This window comes from Mytilus galloprovincialis, chromosome 1, assembly GCF_965363235.1.
Source record: "Mytilus galloprovincialis chromosome 1, xbMytGall1.hap1.1, whole genome shotgun sequence".
NCBI classification, from domain to species: Eukaryota; Metazoa; Mollusca; class Bivalvia; order Mytilida; family Mytilidae; genus Mytilus; species Mytilus galloprovincialis.
In genome coordinates this window covers 73,000,151-73,023,987 of record NC_134838.1, presented here as the reverse complement: position 1 = coordinate 73,023,987, position 23,837 = coordinate 73,000,151, and the positions used below count along the sequence as shown (strand labels likewise).

At 33.0% G+C, this 23,837-nt stretch overlaps 1 long non-coding RNA gene across 1 annotated transcript; it reads right to left on the bottom strand.

Annotated features, from left to right (window-relative positions):
* Positions 1 to 15,576: 15,576 nt before the first annotated feature.
* Positions 15,577 to 21,523, bottom strand: LOC143083321 (uncharacterized). The gene is made up of 2 exons (XR_012980640.1): positions 21,132 to 21,523; positions 15,577 to 16,663 (listed from the first exon to the last, which is right to left on the bottom strand). It is a non-coding gene; the product is annotated as an uncharacterized LOC143083321 (long non-coding RNA).
* Between the last annotated feature and the right edge of the window lie 2,314 nt (positions 21,524 to 23,837).

The following is a 23,837-nucleotide window of genomic DNA, read 5'->3' as shown; positions in this document are numbered from 1 at the left end:
AACCCGGTGTTAAGTCCAATTCTGTAAGTAAAATTCGAGGAGAAGAGATTGGGAGTATGGTTACGATAATTGGAATAGTCGTCATCTGTGAAACAAAAATTCCATAATCGCCTGCTAGCAACAATGATCTAACAAAGAAAAAATGATAGGAAATGCAAACTCTTGAATATCAAAGCGACTGTGAGAGATATAATCCTTATGCCGGCACTGCTGGAATGTTGCTGCATATAAATGGTAAGTTCACAAATGGGAATCTGACATCATCTCTTTTGTCGTAAAGTTTTGTTCTCAACCTACCCTCATTGTCAATTTCTAGGTGTCTGTTAAGATATGAAGTTGGCAACCTTAACGTACACGTATGTGTTGTATCCGTTATTGAATGCAGTTTGTCTCATAAAAAATTAAATGTAATTTAATCTTCTGCTGAACAATTCATCTTTCTACTGAAAAAAAAAGGAAATACATTTTTTTCTTGTTATAATAGCTTTTTCAGAGTATTTTTGTATGAATAGAGATTCAAGATCATATAAAATTTTTCATCTGATGAAATCAGACTTTTATAGGATAAAAAAAGGTAAAATCAAAAAAATGCTGAACTCCGAGGAAAATTCAAAACTGAAAGCCCATAATGAAATTGCAAAATTAAAAGCTCAAGCACATCAAACGAATGGATCACAACTATCATATTTCTGACTCGGTACGAATAGGCCATGTCTAATAATTCATTGATCTTTCTTATTTAGGTTCGTTCAGGCAAGTTATATACATTTCGGTTAAGACATATTTAACAAAGATGATTTAATACATTTTGTAATTGATTTGTTCTACCTACATGTACAGACATGATGAATACTAACATATATTTATCTCATCATTAAATTATCCAAAGTAACGCCATTGTGATCATTCACCAAGTTAATTAAATTTCTCTTACTGCAGACCATGACGAATTGTGGAATAGTAAAAGGCAGGGTTCTATTTCGTCCTGCTTTGGCCAACATTTTTCCACCAAATTTGGGCATCTAATCAAAGATGTGCATTAAAAAGCATTGCAGATGTTTACAGCCGATTGCAATGAGTGTGTCTACCTTACCGAACAATGACTTCACAGTTTAGCAAACATGCAAGCTAACCAACGATATTACCGTTACCTATAAACTCAATGCAATCGGGTATAAAGAAATGTAAAAAAAAAGAAGATACCAAGAGGCAATCATACATATATTTGTTGGTACAAATACGCATGTGCGCGAAATTTCACAGTCATAAATATGCGTCAAGATTATTCATTGTTGTCATTTATTGTAAAAAGTATGATTTATGAATTTATTTTAGTATTTGGAAAGCCTATACTTCTAACTTGCAAATATCTATCAATCTTTTTAAAACGTTAATTTCCATAACTACAACCCTGCTTTCGTTTCCTCGAATGTGACCTACCGAATGAGACTTCTCACCAAGTTTGTATTTTTATGAGCAACACAACGGGTGCCATATGTGGAATAGAATCTGTTTACCTTTCCAGAGCAAAGGAAATCTTCCCCGTTTTTTGTGTGAGTTATGTTACACTCAGTCTTTTCGAAATACTTAGGATTTTCTACCCATGCCAAGAAATTGCCTCCGTTGAAATTCTGCAAATATCCCATAGAGCAAATTACATGGATGATTAATATTGACCATTTGGTATATGGTCGTGTTCTTAGCGAGACGTACATAAAGGTCATAAATTAATTTGTTGAATGAAATTAAATCTGTATCTACTAATGGGTGCCGTAGGAGGTCCACCGGAATTTTTAGCTAGGATTTCTTGGCATGCAATGATTTTGGCAAACCCTTCCGGAATTTTGGATCCTCAATGCTCTTCAACTTACTACTTTATTTTGCCTTTTTAATATTTTTAATTCGAGTGTCACTGATTTGGGGGGGGAGGGGGGTAGGAGGGGTCCTGATCCCGAAATCCCGGGCTTAAAAGGACGAAATTCCGAGGTCCCGAATTAAAAAAATAAAGCCCGACATCCCGGAATATAAAATAAGAATTCCCGGATACCGAAAGGGTCAATCCCGAAATCCCGAGCTTAAAAACACCCGATCCCGAAGTCCCGATAAAGGTCCTATCCCCCCTCACTGATGAGTCTTTTGCACACGCAACATGCGGCATCTGGTCTACAAAATTTAAATCCTGGTATCTATGGTGAGTTTCTGAGATGTTCTATCGCGATTGTATTTTGTTTTCTGTTGTTTGTCTTTGCGTCGTGTTTAGTTTTTTGTCATCGTGATGTCAGTTGTTTTGGACTCATGAATGCACCTTTGGTATCTTTTGTAGACAGAATAGGCTGCCATATTGATTTTTTTCTTATAGGTGTATTTTTGTGTAAAAAGGGACTCTTAACCCGGCCACTTCCTCTTTTCTAATCCCTATAATCAAGTGTCATCGTCTATTGTTGTTTCCTTACTTGACGGTATGTATAAGGTCTATGTTTATCTTATATTTTGTGTGGTATGTGAATTGCCGTTAATGTCCAAGGTTGACGTATTTGATTCCTAATTTTCTTGTCAAATACTATACGACTATACGGTGCTGATTTTTTACAATTGCATGTTGAAGACGGTGGCCTATAAATGGTGATATCTTCATCACTAGAACTATGGGGGTGGGGTAGTTGTCTCATTGGCTATTATATATTTCCGTAATTTCATATGCTATTCAAACACTGCCAATATCAGTGTTGCTTTATTTGTTGTACCACTTTTAAATTACCATATAAATTCAAAGACTTTTGTATTTGATTTAATACTAGTATACGTTTTTTGAACTCGTTTACTATTTATAATATATTAGTAAATTTAGAAACTTCTAAGTACTCAATAACTTATTAACTTATAGTTTATTTTGATTTCACATCAATCTTATTCGAACTTAAAAACCTGTAAGACCTATTAATAATAACCTTATAACAAATAAGTATGGTTTACCTTTATTTGATTAGGAACAACATGTACTTAATTTTTTAGACGTATATTGATGAATTGTTTTTAATTGAAATTATGTAAAATACAACATTTGAACATTTTTTTACGGAAGCGTATTAGGGACATAGAAAAAATAAAAGTAGTAGTGAACTTTTTTTTCAAAGTCGAAATTTTTTTACATTTCAAATCTTAAAATTTCGACTTTAACTCGAAATTTTAACTTTTTATCTTGAAATTTTGACTTTTCAAAAAGTCGAAATTTTGACTTTTTTAGAATTCGAAATTTTGCCTTAATAAAAAGTCGAAATTTCGACTTTAAACTCAAAATTTCGACCTTTTTAAAACTGGAAATTTCGTTTTTTTCTAAACTCGAAATTTCGAATTCTTTTAAACTCAAAATTTCTACTTTTTTTTTTAACTCAAAATTTCGACTTTTCCTAAGTATTTATACGTTTGCGATTACCAAATTCACAGTCATTTATATCAGCAAGCGGAGAGCAATAACATCATAAACTTAATAAAAACATTTTAATAAACTAAACCATTTTAAAGAGGTTATTTTAGATAGAAAATCTTGTTCTTGCCGAAGAATAAATAAAATATGTTTCACGTTCAAATACATATTTCAAGCCTGGACTTCAGATATGTGTATGAAGACAACCCCGTTATTCCGATACACCCATGTTACGACATACTTTTATTCAACAGTCTAATATATAAAGACAAGGGTTAATGGTTGTGTCATATGGATGTCAACTTGTAGAGTTTAATCAATATTCCAGAAAAAGAACCATTTATTTATTTCAAAATTCACAAAACTAGAAAACCGAGCAGCTCATTTGTCGTTCTGAATATGCATGGCATTTTTGGCTACTTGATTTTACCATTGTTTAAACAAGTTGCTATTGGGAAACCAAACAGGCCTTTGAAACTGCGATGCTAAATGTTCTCAGATATGACGATTCTATGACTGTGTTGTGGGAACTAAAACATGGAACAAAACCTGTTTCAAAATATAAATTGCCAAAATGTGTTGATGACGCTTTAATCATTTGCCTCCATGTCTACTCCTTCTAAAATTTTATAACTGTGTTTGAATACTAACATCAAAGTTTTAAAAGAGATCAAAGTTGAAATTTCGATTGCAAAAAAAAATCGAAATTTTGAGTTTACAAAAAGTCGAAATTTTGAATTTAAAATAAGTTGAAATTTCGAGTTTAAAATAAATCGAAATTTCGAGTTTTAAAAAAGTCGAAATTTCGAGTTTAAAAAAGTCGAAATTTTCAATTTAAAATAAGTTGAAATTTCGAGTTTAAAATAAGTCGAAATTTTGAGTTTAAAGTGAAAATTTCGACTTTCAAAAAAGTCAATATTTCGACTTTTCAAAAAGTCGAAATTTCAAGATTTTTGAAAGTCAAAATTTCAAGTTTATGTCAAAATTTCAGGATTAGAAAAGTCAAAATTTCAAGTTAAAGTCAAAATTTCGAGATTTGAAAAGTCAAAATTTCGACTTTGAAAAAAAAAGTTCACTGCCAATTTTATTTTTTCTATGTCCCTAATACGCTTCCGTATTTTTTCCGCTTACACGCATGATAAAAAAATAATTTTAATGCTTTTTTGACAATTTATATCCGTTTCTTTTTATCCAACCTTTCGTAAGTGCTGTTTTGAGAATTAAAGAAATCGTTTTGATCGGTTCGTGTTTAGTTGTTTTAGCTTTGTGACCACAGTGAAACTAAAGTATAAATTCTTCGAGTCAAAACCTTAGATTGATTGGTTGTTAACTCATTTTTTTTTTAAATACTGGTACTGAGTTTGAATTTTAAATTTGTATTTATGGTTAATCATAACCTAATATTGCTGATTGGTTTCATATTTTGTATCCGTGTTGTGATCTAATTTCTTCTCGTCTCTGTGAAAATATCGTTTTCGTCATTCCATTTTTGTCTTCCTTTTTTATATTTTATATTTGGTTTTATGTTTTGAGTGCTGTTTTATTTGTAGTCACCATATTCGCATTAAAACTTGAATTACATCATAGACTGGTTAAACATAGTGCGTCTGAAGCTATCGAGCTGTATTAAAAATTAAAATCACAAAAATACTGAACTCGGAGGAAAATTCAAAACGGAAAGTCCCTAATCAAATGGCAAAATCAAAAGCCCAAACACATCACACGAACGGATAACAACTGTCATATTCTTGACTTGATACATGCATTTATGTAGAAAATGGTGGATTGAACATGGTTTTATAGCTAGCAAAACTTTTCACTTGTATGACAGTCGCATCAAATTCCATTATATTGGCAACGATGCGCGAACAAAACCAACAGACATTAAAGGTAGAAATGTTAGAAATACAGCAGTTAACAGTGTGTTATAATCTTAAACATTACACAAATAAAAAAATATGTAACAAAGAAGCACCAAATGGCAACATATTAGCAAAAATTAAAGACACAGATACATAATTTACCACAGTACCATAACACAATAACGGGATGTATAAGTACAGAGCCACGTCACATATTATATGTAATAAAGAAACATAAAAAGGCATGTAGAGAGAGCACATATCAATAACGAAAACAAGCAACAAACATGTTTTACCAAAGCACAATAACGGGATGTATAAGTACAGGGCCACGCTATATGTTTCGATGTAACACCAAAAAGCCTATAGACAAAGCACATTAGCAAAAATGAAATACAAGAATACGAGAATATCATAAACAATAATGACAGGATGTACAAGTACCACAAATAACTTAATCACACAGATAAAAAAGACCCGAATATTTAACAAAGACGCACAAAGAGGCATACATATATATCAATTAAACAACCTCATGCATTGCTTTCTTATTTTTGTATTTTATTTATGTATGTTAAATCCACCCCCATACGATTGAAATATTTCAAGTACTGGAAACCAAATGGTTAGATTAACATTGACTCTACCGTAGAAACTTTTAAATTACAGGTAGAGATATAAAATAATTTTGTCGTTCAAAGTATGAAAGAATCCATGAAAGAATCGCCCCATTGGCAAATCGCCCCACTTTTACAGCAACTCGCCCAACTTTCTGAAAAATCGTCCCTCTTTCAGAAAAATCGTCCCTCTTTCAGAAAAATCGCCCCAATTTTGTTTACCAACTCGCCCCTCTTAGGAAAAAGGGTAAAATCCCAATGAAAATACATGTAGGTTGAATAACTTGCTCCATTTCTGAAGGGCAAAAATTCCTCTGAAATAAGGTCTGTCCCACTTCCTGATGAATTCAGTAATGCCAACTCACCCCACTTGATGCAAAAGACGCAATCCCGTTGTACAAAAATGTTGTATATCTATGTTCCTGTCCCACTCATAAATAAAATCAATACCTTTTAATAATGAAAACGTCAGATATACATGTTCATCCCGTTTGAATGGTTTTACACTAGTCATTTATAGGGCCCTTTATAGCTTACTGTTTGGTGTGAGCCAAGGCTCCGTGTTGAATACCGTACTTTGACCTATAATGTTTTTGTTTTCATTTACAAATTGTGACTATGATGGAGAGTTGTCTCATTAATTGGCACTCATACCACATCTTCTTATATCTATTTTGTAGTTCTTGTAGAAGTGTGTATCAGTATTTCTGTGACGTGAATGCCAACTAGCCCCACTTGTGAAAAATAGAAAAATCCTGATTAATTGAGTCTTGCCAACTCGCCCCAGTTAGGAAAAATAGAGAAGTCCTTATGATTTGTAGTGCCACCTCATAGTCAATAAAAATAGTTTAATAAAAAAAAAGGAACGAGTTGGCAGACCTGAAAATTATATATTCATCTAGATTTTGCCATTTTTTTATTAAGTAGGGCGAGTTAACAGGAGAAAAATGAACGGGATTTTACTTTTCAAAAGTGAAGCGATTTTTTTAAAAAGTGGGTCGAGTTAGTAAAACAGTTTGGGGCGATTTTTTTAAAAGTGAGCGAGTTGGTGAAAACGTGGGGCGATTTGCCAGTAGGGTGATTTGTTCTGCTTCCGTATGAAAGGAATGTAGCCTATAGTTCTTTAGGCATGTCCTCTGCAGAATGTAATTTATAAGTTTACCTTTTTACTTATAGAATACTATAACACGTAGTAAAAGGATAAACAACGTCAGTGCGCAGAATCTATACTACATCGTGTATTATTTGTGAAGTTGATACGGAATATTTATCAACAAGGTCTTGGTACCTTCCGATAAATTTTTTTTAGAAAAAGGACGAGACGTTCTTTGACATACTAGTACCTCTGGTTCATCAACTTTCTGCTCATACACTGGTGACGTTTTACAAAGTCTAAGTGTGAGCTTCAAGAGCTTGAATACCAAATAAGTTGGGAAATATAAATCCCATATACAGGTGTGAAGTTGGTATATTGCAACTAACTCACTAAGACGGGGGAAATGGATAATTTCAAAATTAAAATCGTCTCGTTTGTCGTAGATTCTGGTACTTAGATGACTGTTTATGTCAAATTCGAGGCATATGTCTAAATGTTAGGCGGAGGAAGTCGTGTCTGTCGCTTCTTAAATTTCTAGTTCAGGGGGATATATTAATGAAACCCAATTAGTGAAGTTTGAATTTTTAATGGAAAGCACATAATCAATAATGTAAAATTAAATAACCTGACTTCGTTGATCTTTTATTTTTTTTAAAATTTATACATATTTCGTATTAGAGAAATTTTATTATTTGATGAATTGTCCTCCTAAGGTATCAAACTACTTTATAAAAAGAGGTTAAAGCCCTAGGACTATCAAAAATGCCCCGGATTGGAAAGCAGGTCCTGCTCCAAATAGACATAATTTTCTTTTGTTCCAGAAAGACCTGATGTTTTTAACAAGCATTTATTACTAAAATAAAGAAATGCACTAATTGTTTAACTGTAGCCTTTGACCAATGGTGTCCCGGTCAAAGGTAGGGGAAAAAGAAGATACCAGGAGACCAAATTTGAACAAGCCACTTATGTCCACTTGTAGTTTTGTCCATCTGATGAGTTAAACCTTTTTCAACTGATTTTTATAGTTCGTTCTTATGTTGTACTGTTATACCACTGTCCCAGGTTAGGGGGAGGGTTGGGATCCCGCTAACATGTTTAACCCGCCACATTATTTATGTCTGTGCCTGTCCCATGCAAGTCAGGAACCTGTAATTCAGTGGTTGTCGTTTGTTTATGTGTTACATATTTTTTTTTCGTTCGTTTTTTTACATAAATAAGGCCGTTAGTTTTCTCGTTTGAATTGTTTTACATTGTCTTATCGGGGCCTTTTATAGCTGACTATGCGGTATGAGCTTTGCTCATTGTTGAAGCCGTACGGTGACCTATAGTTTTTTATGTCTGTTTCATTTGGTCTTTTGTGGATAGTTGTCTCATTGGCAATCATACCACATCTTCAAGTTTTTATATTGTCAAAGACAAAAGACATTATTATACCTTCAAAACATTTTTGTTCTTGTCTTTTTTCTCAAGTGTATTATCATGGCGCTCTGAACTGTAAATCTATCAAACATGGAGGTTTAATGCTCTAATGATTGAAACAAGCAAAAAAAGACTAGTTAATCATAAAAAAGACATATTACATTTCATTATGCTTAATGAATTTTCAATTATGGTCTCTTTGTAGACATAAATAATATGAAATAAAACTGTGTCATATTTGATAAATTACTTGACATAAATTGAGACTTTAGTCTGTTTTTTTGTATTCATTAAATTATATAAAATGCTTAATTATTTCCAGCTCAAAGCAGAATTAACTAAAATATCTGTTCTCAGTTGTACTAAATGGATGTCCAATAAATCAATTTCCGGTACGATTCTTTTAAGTTTTTTTCTCTTTAAATCATACCAGTTGCTCTTATTTGAACCGGTAGTTTTGGTGATGACACTATATTCCTATAAATCTCAAATCGGTGTCAGCTTACGGTCAAGGTAGAGTAAATAGGCTATGTCATGTATTTTGATAACATTTGGATACAACTTTGGCTCGTTCAGCTATACAAAATTAATGTTACTGAAAATTGGAACGTTTGTTAATCTCTTTTGCCCTCAGAAAAATTATGATTGAATTACTTCGAAGCGGACAGAAAGCACATACAATTTACGAAAAACATACTTAAATCTATTGCTAAGTGTTTGTTAATTCTACATTGGCTAGACGTAGAAGGGAGGGTTAAGATCACACAAAACATGAAAATCCCACTGCATTTATGCGCCTGTACCAAGTCAGGAACCGTCTACCTTAGTTCTTGTATGGTTTTTAATCTTAGTTTATAAGCTTTGGAGTTGAGTTCTGCATTCCGCATTTCCATTCTCAATTTAATCATAAACGCTTATTACACTATAAGTGCACAGGAATGTATATACCAGTGGCGTAGCTGGGTCAATTTTACGTGTACGCCCGAACCTTGGCGAGGGATATGAGGGGTGTCAACCGTTCAATGTTAAAGCACCTGCTGGTAGTGGGTTTGAAAGGGACGAAGCCCCCGAGAGCTATCGAGAATGATATACCATAATGATTCCTGTCAGTAAAAAATCATTGATAGCAACATACTTTTGAATCTAAATGGTTTATTTGTTTTGGTTAAATTTGTAATATGTTAATATATTCATCGTGTTAAACTGGGAGCTAGCCTAATGGTCATTAGTTTTAGAGAAAACGTCCAAACAAATATTACTTTTAAATAATGAAGTTTAAAGGGTGCCGTGAGTGAGCATACCATCGACAAAAGCACCTTTTAATGAACACGAAAAAAAAAAAAAAAAATTCTAAGAGGTGAAATATAAAAAAAAAGTTCTGGAATACCTAGGATTTCTTCCCACAAAAAATGAATCAATTTATCATTCCTTTAAAGGTATTTAAAAAAAAATCTAAAATTTTCTTTTGATATTTTTTTCTTGATCTGGAATATTTCACGACAATCTATGACGGTTTATTAATAGAGCATGTAAAACAATTAATTTCGTAAAGAAGAGTCCGGCTATCTGTCTATCAGAAAAGAACAGAAAAATTAACGAAAACAAATGCTTTCAAAATTTAGATTTAGACATTAGTCATAGAAAAAGCTTCTTCGGCATTTTCATAAAATTCAACGAAGGTTCGACATGTAGTTAATGTAATTGAGAAATAACAAAATGTACGCCCAAACTGCGACCACTTATTAATTGCAGAAAGAAATACTTTTTGTCCTTAAAATGCGGGAAAATTAAAGATATAATTGCATTATTATTATTGCTCTGAATACTCTTTTGATCATAAACAGTTTCTGTCCAACTTGAGGTCATAAAATTTCACGGAGAGTCATTCAAAAGACTTTATCCACATTCGGAACCTAAATATTGACGCCGCTTTGTCTCGCTTTTGGGACATAAATCACAGGCTCGACAAAAATACAAACAGCATATCGAATCTGAGCAGATAGTGAATTGCTTTAAATATAAGAAAAGTACGTAGAATTTCAGTGGCGGATCCAGGGGGAGGGTTCCGGGGGTTGGAACCCCCCCCCCCCCCATTTTTTTGGCCGATCAATGCATTTTAATGGGGACATATAGTTGGAACCCCCCCCCCCTTTTTTGTCCTGGGTTTGGGACCCCCTCTTTTTAAAATGGCTGGATCCGCCCCTGAATTCATAGTAGATTCAGACTTTTACAAAAGATTCGAACAAATATATTAAATGAGCTATTTGATTAAATTTAGTCCCTTTTTATTCAAAATTACAATCCATTGAAAAAAGAAGCAGAAGGCTGGTGTGCTTTTGACCAGTTTTTCTTATTCTATGTCGATTATTTGTTTTATTTTCAAAATTCAGGTGTACGCCCGGGTGTTTTGACGTAAACGTAGCTACGCGCATGTATACGAGGTTATTTCTGGTCTTCTCTAAGGGACGACATCAAAAGATCGATGTAGGATAAAAACTTAAATCAAATAGTTTGGGGGTGCCTGAAAATCAAACTCTTTCAAATAATACTTTGTTTGTAGGTTGCCTGATTACAAGGTAAATTTTTGCTCCTTTCTAAAATACTCTAAGTTTTAATGGCAATCTAGATACCCTCCTTGTTTACCTACTTTGCAGAACCAGCCATTTTGTGTATAATTTAGTCTCGTTCAATATGTGCATGAAATTTTGGCTCCTGTACTTTTGTCAAACAACACACCAATCATCAGTAACATTTATCTCCGTCACGTGTTGTCCCCTCAGGGCTATATGATTGGAAAACTACTAAACAAAACACATACGTTTCTAACAGGAAAAAGAAACACAAAATGAAGTACATGTCACCTACAGTAAATAGTATATTATACAGGCATTATTTTTTAAAACAGTTTCCTTTTTTTTTCATGCACAACCATCTGCTGATAGATTTAACCGCACTGATGAGTATATTATACTATACTGTTTGTCAAAACAATAATAGAGTATGACTAAGCCAATCAATCATTTATACAAATAAACATGATCAACATTGCTGTCAACTTCTTTTATTTTGTTTATTTTTAAATTTTGTTTGTTTTATTATGTATATGATTATCATGAGGACAGTGATAGTAGTTATTTTTAAAGAAATACACTCATCGTAGCCAACCTTTAGCTTTATATATAGTGTTAGCTTTGCTGATTGCGTCATCAGGTTTTTTCTTTTCTATTTTATCTAAACAGCAAGTGCTTCGGTATTGACAGGATTAAATTTTGTCTGTATACTTGTTGTTTATTTAATTATGTAGTTGTGCTGAAATTCAAGTTGAAACACTCTCAAACAAATTCGACTAAAGATGGTGTTTATTGCTACTGGTTTGATTGCTTTACACATTCTTTGACTGGCTTTTAAAGCTTGGTATACTTATGAGCTCGAGTATATGCGATAAAGACTTCTCCAAAAACATGTTTCGTGCCCACAAAAATCATATCCGATATTTTATGACACCTGATCAAGACAACATTCATATAAACAATGTTTTATTCTGGTGTTAATTCAGGATTTCGAAAAAAACGCAGCCTCCTGACAAGCCAACGTTTGGAGCGATAATCGTAAAAAGTCTTTGCAATTATCAAATCGAACTATACATAAAGGGGCGACCCCCTGGCACCTACCTAAATGCACCTATTATTGTATAAGAAAGAGGCGGAAGATAACAAGAAGACAGTCGAGGAAAAACTGACAAAACCTTATCAAATGTAAAATAAAATCCGACTGAATGACAAACAACAATATAACAAACCACTACACATAGAACAAATGATTAAACAACACGAACCCACGAAAAAATAAGGAGACAGCAGACTCTCATGTGCTCTGGAAGGTAAGAAAGTCCAGCTTTACATGCAGCAACCTTACAAGGAGACAGCAGACTATCATGTGCTCTGGAAGGTAAGAAAGTCCAGCTTTACATACAGCAACCTTATAAGGAGACAGCAGACTCTCATGTGCTCTGGAAGGTAAGAAAGTCCAGCTTTACATGCAGCAACCTTATAAGGAGACAGCAGACTCTCATGTGCTCTGGAAGGTAAGAACGTCCAGCTTTACATGCAGTAACCTTATAAGGAGACAGCAGACTCTCATGTGCTCTGGAAGGTAAGAAAGTCCAGCTTTACATGCAGCAACCTTATAAGGAGACAGCAGACTATCATGTGCTCTGGAAGGTAAGAAAGTCCAGCTTTACATGCAGCAACCTTATAAGGAGACAGCAGACTATCATGTGCTCTGGAAGGTAAGAAAGTCCAGCTTTACATGCAGCAACCTTATAAGGAGACAGCAGACTCTCATGTGCTCTGGAAGGTAAGAAAGTCTAGCTTTACATGCAGCAACCTTATAAGGAGACAGCAGACTCTCATGTGATCTGGAAGGTAGGAAAGTCCAACTTTACATGCAGCAACCTTTGTGCATTAAGTATATCAGGCCGTACGTTTCTCTTTTGAATTGTTTACATTTGTCACTTCGGTGCCTTTTATATTTACTATACAGTATCGGTTTTGTTCATTTTCGAATGCCATACGATGACCAATAGTTGTTAAGTTCTGTGTTATTTGGTCACTTGTGAAGAGTTGTCCCATTGCAATCATACCACATATTCTTATCCTTATATTCACTGTGAACTATAGTTATTTAACGTTACCGTCGTTTGGTCTCTGGTGAAGAACTGTTACATTAGCCATTTAAACACTTATTCTTGTTTTTAAAAATAATATTCAAAATAAAAGTTACTGATTAAAAAGTTAAAAAGATATTTCAAATGATTTCTGGCTCCTGCTTAACAACTTGACTGTATAGATGTACAATATAAAAGAATTGTTTACTGGACTGGTGGACTTTTAAATCAATATTATCTTTGTTCACAACATATTTCATGTAGATTGGTGAATTATATCAAATAAAAAATCCAATTTATAATGGGTCATTATGGTCCATTTAATTACAATGAACCGTTATTTTGATAGTTTTGATATACAAGCCACATGGAGTGCTTTTTAAATATTTCTATTCCGTAAAACATTATTGAGTCTATCATTTCATGTCAGTTATTTTTTTAAATAAAAAATCAAGAAGAATGTAATGTTTTTCAATTAGCTATTCATAATTACCTTAATGAGTTGCTGTAACTCAAAACTAGAAGGAAAAGCTAAATCCTTACTTAATCCCCCAAAAAGAAGAATACCTCGATTCTAGTTACCATAGTTACTTTCTGAAAAAGCTGGATATATAAAGAATCGAAAATTCACTTATCAAAAACAAGCTCATTGAAAAGTTTCCGAGCTCGCATGAAATGATTGATCAATTCAGTAATTTATGTTTAATGCCACTTTCAGAACTATAAGCTATTCTGTTGTGCTTACGTTTTATTGTGGATGAAGCCGGAGAAAGCTAACGCACATTGACAGGAAAACAGACAATCTTAGTAAATTAAGATGGGAGTTGAAAGCAACTTCACCATGCAAGGTTAGAACTTACAATATCAGTATTGACAGTCTAGTGATATACGTGATGCTGAAATTGAACTACTTTTTTTGTTTCTTTTGACCACTCGAGCACAGAGGCTCCAGCACGAATTGAAACTCTGCATCACGGTGAAGTACCTATAGGAAATGTAATGTTGAACTTTAATTCAACTTTTGGAAATTCAATTAAACATGAAAAATTAAATGTGAATTAAAAAAGTAACTGAACCTTGAAAAATAAGTCGATCAAAAATGACTTAATTTATGCCATAACTTGTTTTAATATCTGGCAAATAACCTTTCTACGACTTATTCACCGAGAAGTTTACATAGCGGTTACAGCATTGACTAAATATCCTAAACCTTGCCTCAGAAACATTCACTGGAGCGAAAGAAAAAGAGGTCAGTACACAAATATTTCCATCAGGCCAAATAAAAAAAAGATGTGTGTTTCCTATTACGATACCCACCCAAAAAAAGGTGAAAAAATAGCGTACCCTTAAGTTTATTTTTGTCATTTTTAAATAAGCACTGTTAAAGTATGAATGTCCCTTTTAAAGACTCAATGTAAAAAAAAAAGGTAAAATAAAAACAAATTCTTACCTACCTACCTTATTTTTTATAGATGTAATAAGAACACACATTATATATACAGTTTCTGTGACTGTCAACAATTAATAACCCAGGTGCAAGATGCAATTAAAGAAACGGAGATAGAAGTAAAAAATTGAGATACAAATATTATAAAAGAGAGAGTTGAAATAATTCAAACGCATAACTTGAAAATAGACTGATTTATTAAGGCCGTTAGTTTTCTCATTTGATTTTTTTTTACATTGTCATTTTGAGGCCTTTTGTAGCTGACTATGCGGTATGGGCTTTGCTCATTGTTGAAGGCCGTAAGGTGACCTATAGTTGTTAATATCTGTGTCATTTTGGTCTCTTGTGGACAGTTGTCTCAATGGCAATTATACAACATCATCAATTTTTATATTGACAACGCCATTGCAAAAAAGAAAAAGACCAATGTCAAACAACAGTACACAAAACAGAGGTGATCTCCGGTGCTCCGGGAGGATAAGCAAAAACTGCTTCACATGCGACATCCTTTGTATTCTCGTACAAGTACAAACCCGGAAACAAGTCTAATTCGGTCCGTCACATTCGGCAAAGAGTTCGGTATTGTTGTTACATGTAGTACGACAATTAGAACATATTCTTCGTTATCTATTCCATTAAGGTAAACCAACTCGTGATTGTGTTGATAAAATTAACAAGGAATAATATCAACTTCGCCACTTGAAACTCTTGCATTAATAGATTCTTTTGAGAGCAACAACCCTCTATCAAGGAAATTTTCCTGTAAAATGTGGAACTGTATCAAAACTGTCTTCATGATATCAACACTATATATAACGTTGAATTACATTTGAATTTCATAGAATTAAGTAAAATTATTGAAAGATCTTTAATTTATTATATTTAGACTTATTAGTATTCAAATTATGGGTTTAAGCAGCTGTATATGATTATGACACGGCAAGCAGAAAAAGAAATGCTAGTCGTACTGTAAAAATACCGTGAATATTCGTATTTAATATTAAATATGTGCATGGTGCCAAATAGGACTATTGGTAAATAAAAATACAGGAGGTATACTTTTATTATAACTGAATGATACTTGATATGTCGAATGTGCATGTATATACTGATGACAAAATAATGGAATCCTGCTATTGAATGAGTTTGATATATAACACACCTGTACAGAAAAGCGACAGATTACTGTATTCTGAAGATGCTTATGGATTTCTTATCATTAATTATCATCAGTTCGGATTTCTTTGGACTAATTGCCATTCCAGACGGCAATTTTAGTCCGTTGCTTTCTTTCAACACAATTTTATCTGTATTTCCATCATGTGTAATTTTATGAACGTTATTTGATTTATGTCCAATAACGAACACATCACCTTTTTTGTCAACTGAGACTCCCACGGGATCTTGTAAATCGGGACTTGCGAAAAAGAATCTCTCTGTTCCCTTGGGATCTATATAATGTACTTCATCATTGTCCCAAGTAGTCCAGTATATGAACCCGTCTTGACTGCCCGTCATTGTTAATGGACTGTGTGTTGTATTAAAACTTTTAACTGTTTCTCCATTTATTGTTAAGTAAGTAAGCTTGCAGTAGTCGTTAGCAACAACAATATTGTCCTTAGTACAGGCAACGGCTGTACAAATTCCACCTGGTTTAACAAGAGGCCCCGCTTTCAGTGTTTCAATGTCAATAATCTGGTACCCCTTTTCACCTGATACTACGGCGCGTTTCTCGTCGAAAAGAGCAATGTCTGACGGAGTAAACTGAACTGAAATTCTATTTGACCGTTTTCCATCCGCATTACAAATGTACACATAATTGTCAACTCCACAAAGTATTAGTTTGTCATCGTGTAAAATGCATCCTCTTTTCACTTCAACATCCCTCCCGAATAAAACTGTATCAAACTTGTTAACTAATGTCACTTTTTTCTTCAGTTGTAATCTGGGAGGTCCCGAACTTCTGCGTGCTGTTCCCGTAGTTAATGGCACTACAGGCGCCGAATGTCGCCGTCTACCCGAACTTATGCTCGCCATAATACTTTACTAACGTTTCATAATTCAGTTAGTAAAGTGAATGGGTTTTAAATTATTCCAATAGGTCGTATTGCAGAATATATGCAAATAACAGTCTGAAATCAAACAAAAATTACAATGTTAAAGTTTATAAGTCAAAAATGTGTAGTGAAATGGTGTTAAAAACCACATACAATTACCTTAGGCTTCAAATATTTTGGCTCACAGTTCATGCTTAAATAGCCTCAACAAAATCTCCCTATACAAAGTTACATGTGTTCTGTATAATATGTTTGAGATTTCAAATATATCTATTACATAACATTTGACAGAAAAAATGCATAAAGCGGAAACAATAGCTATTTACTCAAGTGTAAGGCTAAGTTATATATAACGATGCTATTTTCTAGTCAAGTGACATTATGCTTATATCTACAATATCTTTCAAAATACTTCTATATAACCATCTTTCTATAGTGTTATAAAAAATAATAGTTATTCAAAGTCTATTCTAACTATGCGAACTATTTCCGCGAATGATATTTCTGAACACTTCATTAGGTTCCGTAAAACTTTTGAAGCTGTACAGGAAATAAAAATGTATCTTACCACTATGGTCACGCCTAACTAGTACTGTTTTTGTTCAGTTGTATGAGCAAAATAACGTACAAGAAGACTGTGGAGAGGATACCGTGGATTTAAAAAAAAAAGATAAGTGGAAGACAAAAAGCACTATGGCAACCAACCACCCAACTGACAAAAAAGGCACAGTCCATGAAAAATGCATGTATTTAATTGAATCTTAACAGAGATCGTATAGTATCATATATTTATGTAGACATGTTTTTTTATATATATATTTCACATGTTTTGTACACTGCTAGTTATCTAGAAGATGATTGATTGATTGTTGATTACTTAACGTCCAGTGGCATCTAGTTGATGACCGATAAACTGTTATATTTTTATACCACTTATACTAGTTTTATTATCAGCTGTCTTTTCTTTACTTATATATAATGTTTATTACTTTTGAATTAAAATTTAACAAATTTGTGATTTCAATTAAATTTTTAGTCATATTTGTGTTACGTTCTTTATTTCGTACATAAGTTAGATCGTTAGTTTTTTCGATTGAAATGCTTAAGATTTGTTATTTCGGAGCCTTTTAAGGCTGACTATGTGGTATGGGTTTTATTCGTTGTTGAAGGCCGTATGTTGACCTATAGTTGTTAACTTCTGTGTCATTCCATATCTTCTTATTTTTATCTTAAGTTTTTACACACGTAAGAAACTCAGCAGTGTTGTAAACTATTTTGTTTTAACACAGTAAGGTACACCATATCCACCTGTATCTATTTACTAAACAATTTAACAAAATTAGAACTTACTTCTGCAATGGTCAATTTTGAAACGTGTAGATGACGTCCAAATAACTCAGAAGAGATACAAGTAGTATTGCCTATGAGTTTACTTTAACCATGCACCTGAGTCAGAAGGACGTGGACGTTAGCAACTATAGGTCACCTTCCGGCCTTCAAAAATGAGTAAAACCGTATAATAAGTAATAAAAGGCTCAGAAAAGACACAATGTGAAGCAATTTAAACGAGAAAAACAATGGCCTATAAATTTAAGAAAACAAATTTGATACACAGCAAGGCCGTAACTACCCTTGAGGCAAGTGAGGCAATTTGCCTCACTAAAATTTCGACACTGATTATTTTTTTTATACATATATATAAATATAAAAGTCATTTGTTGTTCTGTCTCAATCTTAATTTCTATAACTTGTCATCATTCCTTTTAAACTTTTCTTCCTTGATATAACTCAGCATCTCAACGGGTGATGTTTCTCGATTACATTAACCTAGTAACGATAATCAACATGGATCTCTAGTTAAAAACAGGCTCTTGCAGAAAAGGAAAAGCGACACTGAAGGTAAAGAAGGAATAATTCTAGTATTTTTTTTTTGTGAACAGAGTCTGAGTATTGCATATAACTTCATTAGAATAATCCAAAAACAATAAGTAGACTGACAAATCAAGTACTGGGCATCGCAAGGGGGCAGTCCTGTCTGTGTATTCATTTCTCTGTTTCACGAACTTTAATCTTTCTCTTTACAGATAAATAAAATATAAATAATATGAAACATGCATGGATTATTTTTTTATCCATGTTTCTTTAACCTTAAAAATATCCCATATTCCAATTTGACATTATTGAGGAATGGAAGAACCTTTAACACAGGATTTTGTCTTTATTTATTCGAGACTACGGAATTTCGTTTCTTTATATTCAGGGTTTGGGAATCGGACACCCCAACCCCTAAATTTATAGATTCTGGAACTAAAATACCACCGACTATTTCCAGAAATAATTTCAAATTACGGACCTACATGTATAAACGTCAAAAACTCCATTCCAATTCCCCTGTACCCATATCATATATACTTACTCTATAGATAGAATCATATATATATATACATGTATCTTATCTCATTCTATCCCTAGTTTGTCTACTCTTTGTCAGCATAAAAGTGAGTTTAATATTTTTTAACTGCGATTGTATGATGGTGCTTACAGGAAAGCGTAATTCCTTTGGCAAACAAAACTGTTACTACCGATGATGCTACCGAATTGCCGATGGAAAAGGAATTGGAAGAAGACATTGATCATTGTGTCAGTGATGATAAGTGCTACCTTTAGAAAAACAGACTGCCCTAGCGCCCTGAAACGACTGAAAACTTGGAAGAGAGCATGCCTAAGTGGCGAGAGATTGTGCGGTCTTGCCATGCTCCATGTTCATCGGAATAAGGATATCAGCAGACCAAATTATGATTCTGAAACAATTTGACTGAACCGGCCATAGAAAAATTTGGCAAACTCTACTGAATCGATGTTTGTTCTATGTTCTGGCAACAGACTCAAATTGATATTTGGATGATTATCTTATATATTAATTTAAATAAAGTTGTTAAAAATTTGATGTTTGTAAAAGTCTTAAAATATGAAAAAGAAATTGTATAAAAAGTGTCCAAATTCAAAACATTATCAAACTCTCTGAAATGCCTAGAATGCAGGATTTTGCACCATTCATTTCATACCCTCAAAAAAAAAAATTCGCCTCGCTTCGCTCGGCTCAATAATTTTACCTCACTAAAATAAGATGCCTAGTTACGGCCTTGCACAGCAACCCCAATCAACATTGAATGACAGACTCTTTACTTAGGAAATAGAAATAAGAAGATGTGGTATGAGTGTCAATGAGACATCTCTCCATCCAAGTCACAATATGTAAAAAGTAAACAATACGGTCTCCAACACTAAGCATTGGGTCACACCGAACATCAAGCTATAAATTGACTGGACAGGTGTAAAATAATTCAAACAGGAAAACTAACGGTATAATCTATATAAAAAACGAGAATGAGAAACAATTATGAACCACACCAACAAACGACAACCACAGAATAACAGGTTCCTTACTTAATAAGCGCAAACAAATGCAGCGGGTATACAATAATGTGACGGATCAAACATTTTTGTGAGCGCGCAATGCTTTACATAACGTATGTAGCTATTCATCTCATAAGCACACTTTAAAATCAGTTTCAAATTGCTTGACTTTTCGGATCTGCAAGTAACATTAAAAACAACTAACATAAACAAATGAGGCCCAAAGAAACGAACTAAGAGTACTCGCAGACAAAAGTATCAATCGGTACACATCCAACAGGTTTCATATACCAAGACGTCATAAACAGTATGGAAATGCACGAATTTGTGCAATGTCAAAATATAAGTATATACAGTATCGACAGGACATAGAACCATTAATTTGCACAATTGTATAACATTTTTGTTTTAATTTATAAAAAACTAAATCAATGTTAGCGCAAATAAAAACAACATTAATCTTGCTATGGTGTTAATTTGATAGTCTTGTTATAAGAAGTTTATTCAAGGACCAATGAATTGAGATGGATTGTTTCTAAATTTACGGGCTTTCATATGTATTTATACAGTTTGAAATAATATCGCCGTAAGACTTAGTTTAATATTCTGCGTGTTACAAGAATTTTTCAGGTTAGAATATCCTGCCTCTGATATAACATACATTCAGGTTTACCTCAAACTTCTAGAAAATTCTTAACACGTTTTATTACAATAAACCATGAGGCAAATTTGAAGACAAAAATCATGTATTTATACAATTTGAGTATACCGACTTTTTGTTAGAACATACTCGTTTTTTTTATTTCTGATTTTCAATTAGTATTAGAGAATAGTATATAATGCATTTTCTTCTTTTAAAAACAGGCGCAACAATTTACCGGTAATCAAAGTTGCTTTATATGTTTCATGTGAAAAAAGAAATTTAACTAAAATCCAGAAGAGATCAGAAGAGATGTGCTAACTGTTACAATAAACAAGCATGAATGATAAGGTAATTAGAACATACATATAGGAAAGGTTATCTATTTGTATATCATTAAACTTCCGAATAAGAAGGTTAGATTGTATCATATTTTAAGTTCAACGTTTTTAATTTAAAGTTTCACAGTGTACATATAAAACTTACATTTACCGAAATTTAATCCGCAAGAGTTCCAACCTTCACTGATATCAACAATAACTTTTGTGTCATAAAAACTCGTCAATACAAATACAAGTAATACAAATTCATGATCTGTTTCAGTGATTTTCAGAAACAATGGGTGTAAAATGGCTGGATAACAACTATGGAAAGATTATTAATTTAATAAGCCCTATTGTTATTCAACGAGGCGATAGGAACGATTTTAGATCTTTAATTGATTGTTTGAATAGTAATGGTATTTAGAACTAAATAAAAGGTAATCCGCTGAAATAGTACTGCCTAACATTCAAAATAAAACAAGTCAAGAACTGTTTTTAATTCGGCTAGTAGAGAACCATTATAAGTAAATTTAAAAGAAAAACAAGACCGGTCAAGTGTACAGGTGCCAACTGAATACATTGTCCTTATTATAAACAAGAACGTGTTGATTTATGTGTTTATAAAAAAAAAGGTTTTAAATAACCATAATAGGTCATACATATATAAAGATAAAGAGTATAATTACATAACTAATTAATATCAAACATGTTTGAGTATGGTATATATAACCTTTCTTGATTCGATTAAAATCAAATTAAAATTGTTATCTGGAATCGGTCCCATCACAAAACTTGAGGTGTCAACTACACAATGTTCCTCTTACAAGGTACCATGCACGGCATACTAATATCGGTCAAACGTTTTGAATAAATAGTTAATATGGGGGAAACATGGTATACATCATTGCCCGACTTTGGCTTTACCTTTAATTCCTTTTGATTTAATTAGTTCTCCACTATTCCTTTTAAAAATGTTTGATTTTTAAATATTTTGGCCTCGAACAACACTAAAAAGTCAGGCATAAGTTGTTGAAATATGTCGAAATTTGGTGCGTTTTGAATTATTTACATAAGAGTGTCATAGCCAAAATTTCAAGTTTTGGCAATTGAACTATAAAAAGACAGACCGTACTGTAAATAGTTATCAAAGGTACCAGGATTATAATTTAGTACGCCATACGCGCGTTTCGTCTCATCAGTGACGCTCATATCAAAATATTTATAAAGCCAAACAAGTACAAAGTTGAAGAGCATTAAGGATATAAGCCATAAAAAAGAAGGGATTAGAAAAATAGACACAATTAAGATTTCATTCCAAAAATAAATGATCTTCCCAAAGTGTCACTGTATCTTGAAAATATGAGATAATGACACTTTTTCTGTTTTAAAGAAATAAGAAGGGAAAAAAAAAGAATATTTAAGAGAACAACATAATTTATTACTTCTGTATGTAAATCAGATGAGTGGTATCATATCTTCGGAGTTAACGCCAATACCAATACTTTAAGAAGTATATGTGTAACATAACACGAGTCTGTCTGCCTTAAGTTGCTTTGATTTAAAAAAAAACCTAGGAATTTCATGATTTCGCTTGTTGAAGTTAAGATATGTATAGAACATTTGCTGTTTGATTTTTAAACAAACATTTAACAGTTATAATTTCGCCATTTTTAAAACGGAAGACATATTGAAAATTCTCATAGAAGATATTGTTGTCTTACATGTTGAACTTGCAGACAATGTCGGCGCTTGCGCTGCATGTTGATGCTTTGGAGGATGTCGAGACTGCAATAGTAGATATTGGCCTCACTGTTGGAATAGTGACTGTTGTTGGTATTCCTTCTGTGTAGCAACTGATACTGCTGCTGTTGTTGGTACGATAACTTTCTAGATTTTGATTTAATTAAAGCAGAAAAGTGCGATGGCCTTTGTATAACAGAAACCTGTAGTGAATTAACTACCAAGGGTGTGCTAGATTTTGAAAGTCGTTATCAGTGCTGGTGCCTTAGCTGAAAACAATTCGGAATGTGCATGCAAAGAAGCCGGATTTTAAGGTTGTTTGACTTTTGTTTGTCGCAAGATATCTACATTGGAGTTAAAAAAAAAACAATTGGTAGAAATGGATTATACACAGGTACAAGTTGAGCAGCTGGTAGTAAGATTCAGATTGTAAATATTGTGGTAGCGGAATTGTCCACTGATCAAATTCGAATGAAATCGCTGTGTCTTGTTGGAATTAGACGGGTTTTTTTTTGTAAGTTGAATTGTATATACTATTATATATCTTCTGGTAATATATTTAACTGCTGTAAAGCGTTATCTAACTTTTGATGTTGTGACTATTTGGTGTAATTAATCGAAGGGTTTCCAGCCATTGAGGGGGTACTTGAAGCTCTGAACAATATTCTTATATATTATTAATTCGTATATTTTAACAAATTTGATTCGTTTAGGGATAGTCACATGTTAAACTATGTTTTCGAAGGTAGTCTACTAGAGAGAAAAACGGCTGATAGCAAAAAGCATATTGCACGGTTATTTTTAGAATATCTAAAAACCGATATACTTTTAAACGTTTTGAAACAAATGATATCTGTGATCGAGTATTTGACGAAAAAAATCTTCAAATACACAAGATGACAACAAACAAAAAAAAAAAAAAGCAATTTAAATAACAACTAATATTTTGTATTGTTAAGGAGACAATATGATACTATAAAATTCCAACAAAATCAAATGACGATTTTGATACAAATATGGTCGGAAATTAATAATATAACAAATATAGCCTTTATATGAGGTCAATACAGGATATACTGACCCAAAGAAGTATATCGACCCCGGACTTGGTCCTCAGTCAATATACTTC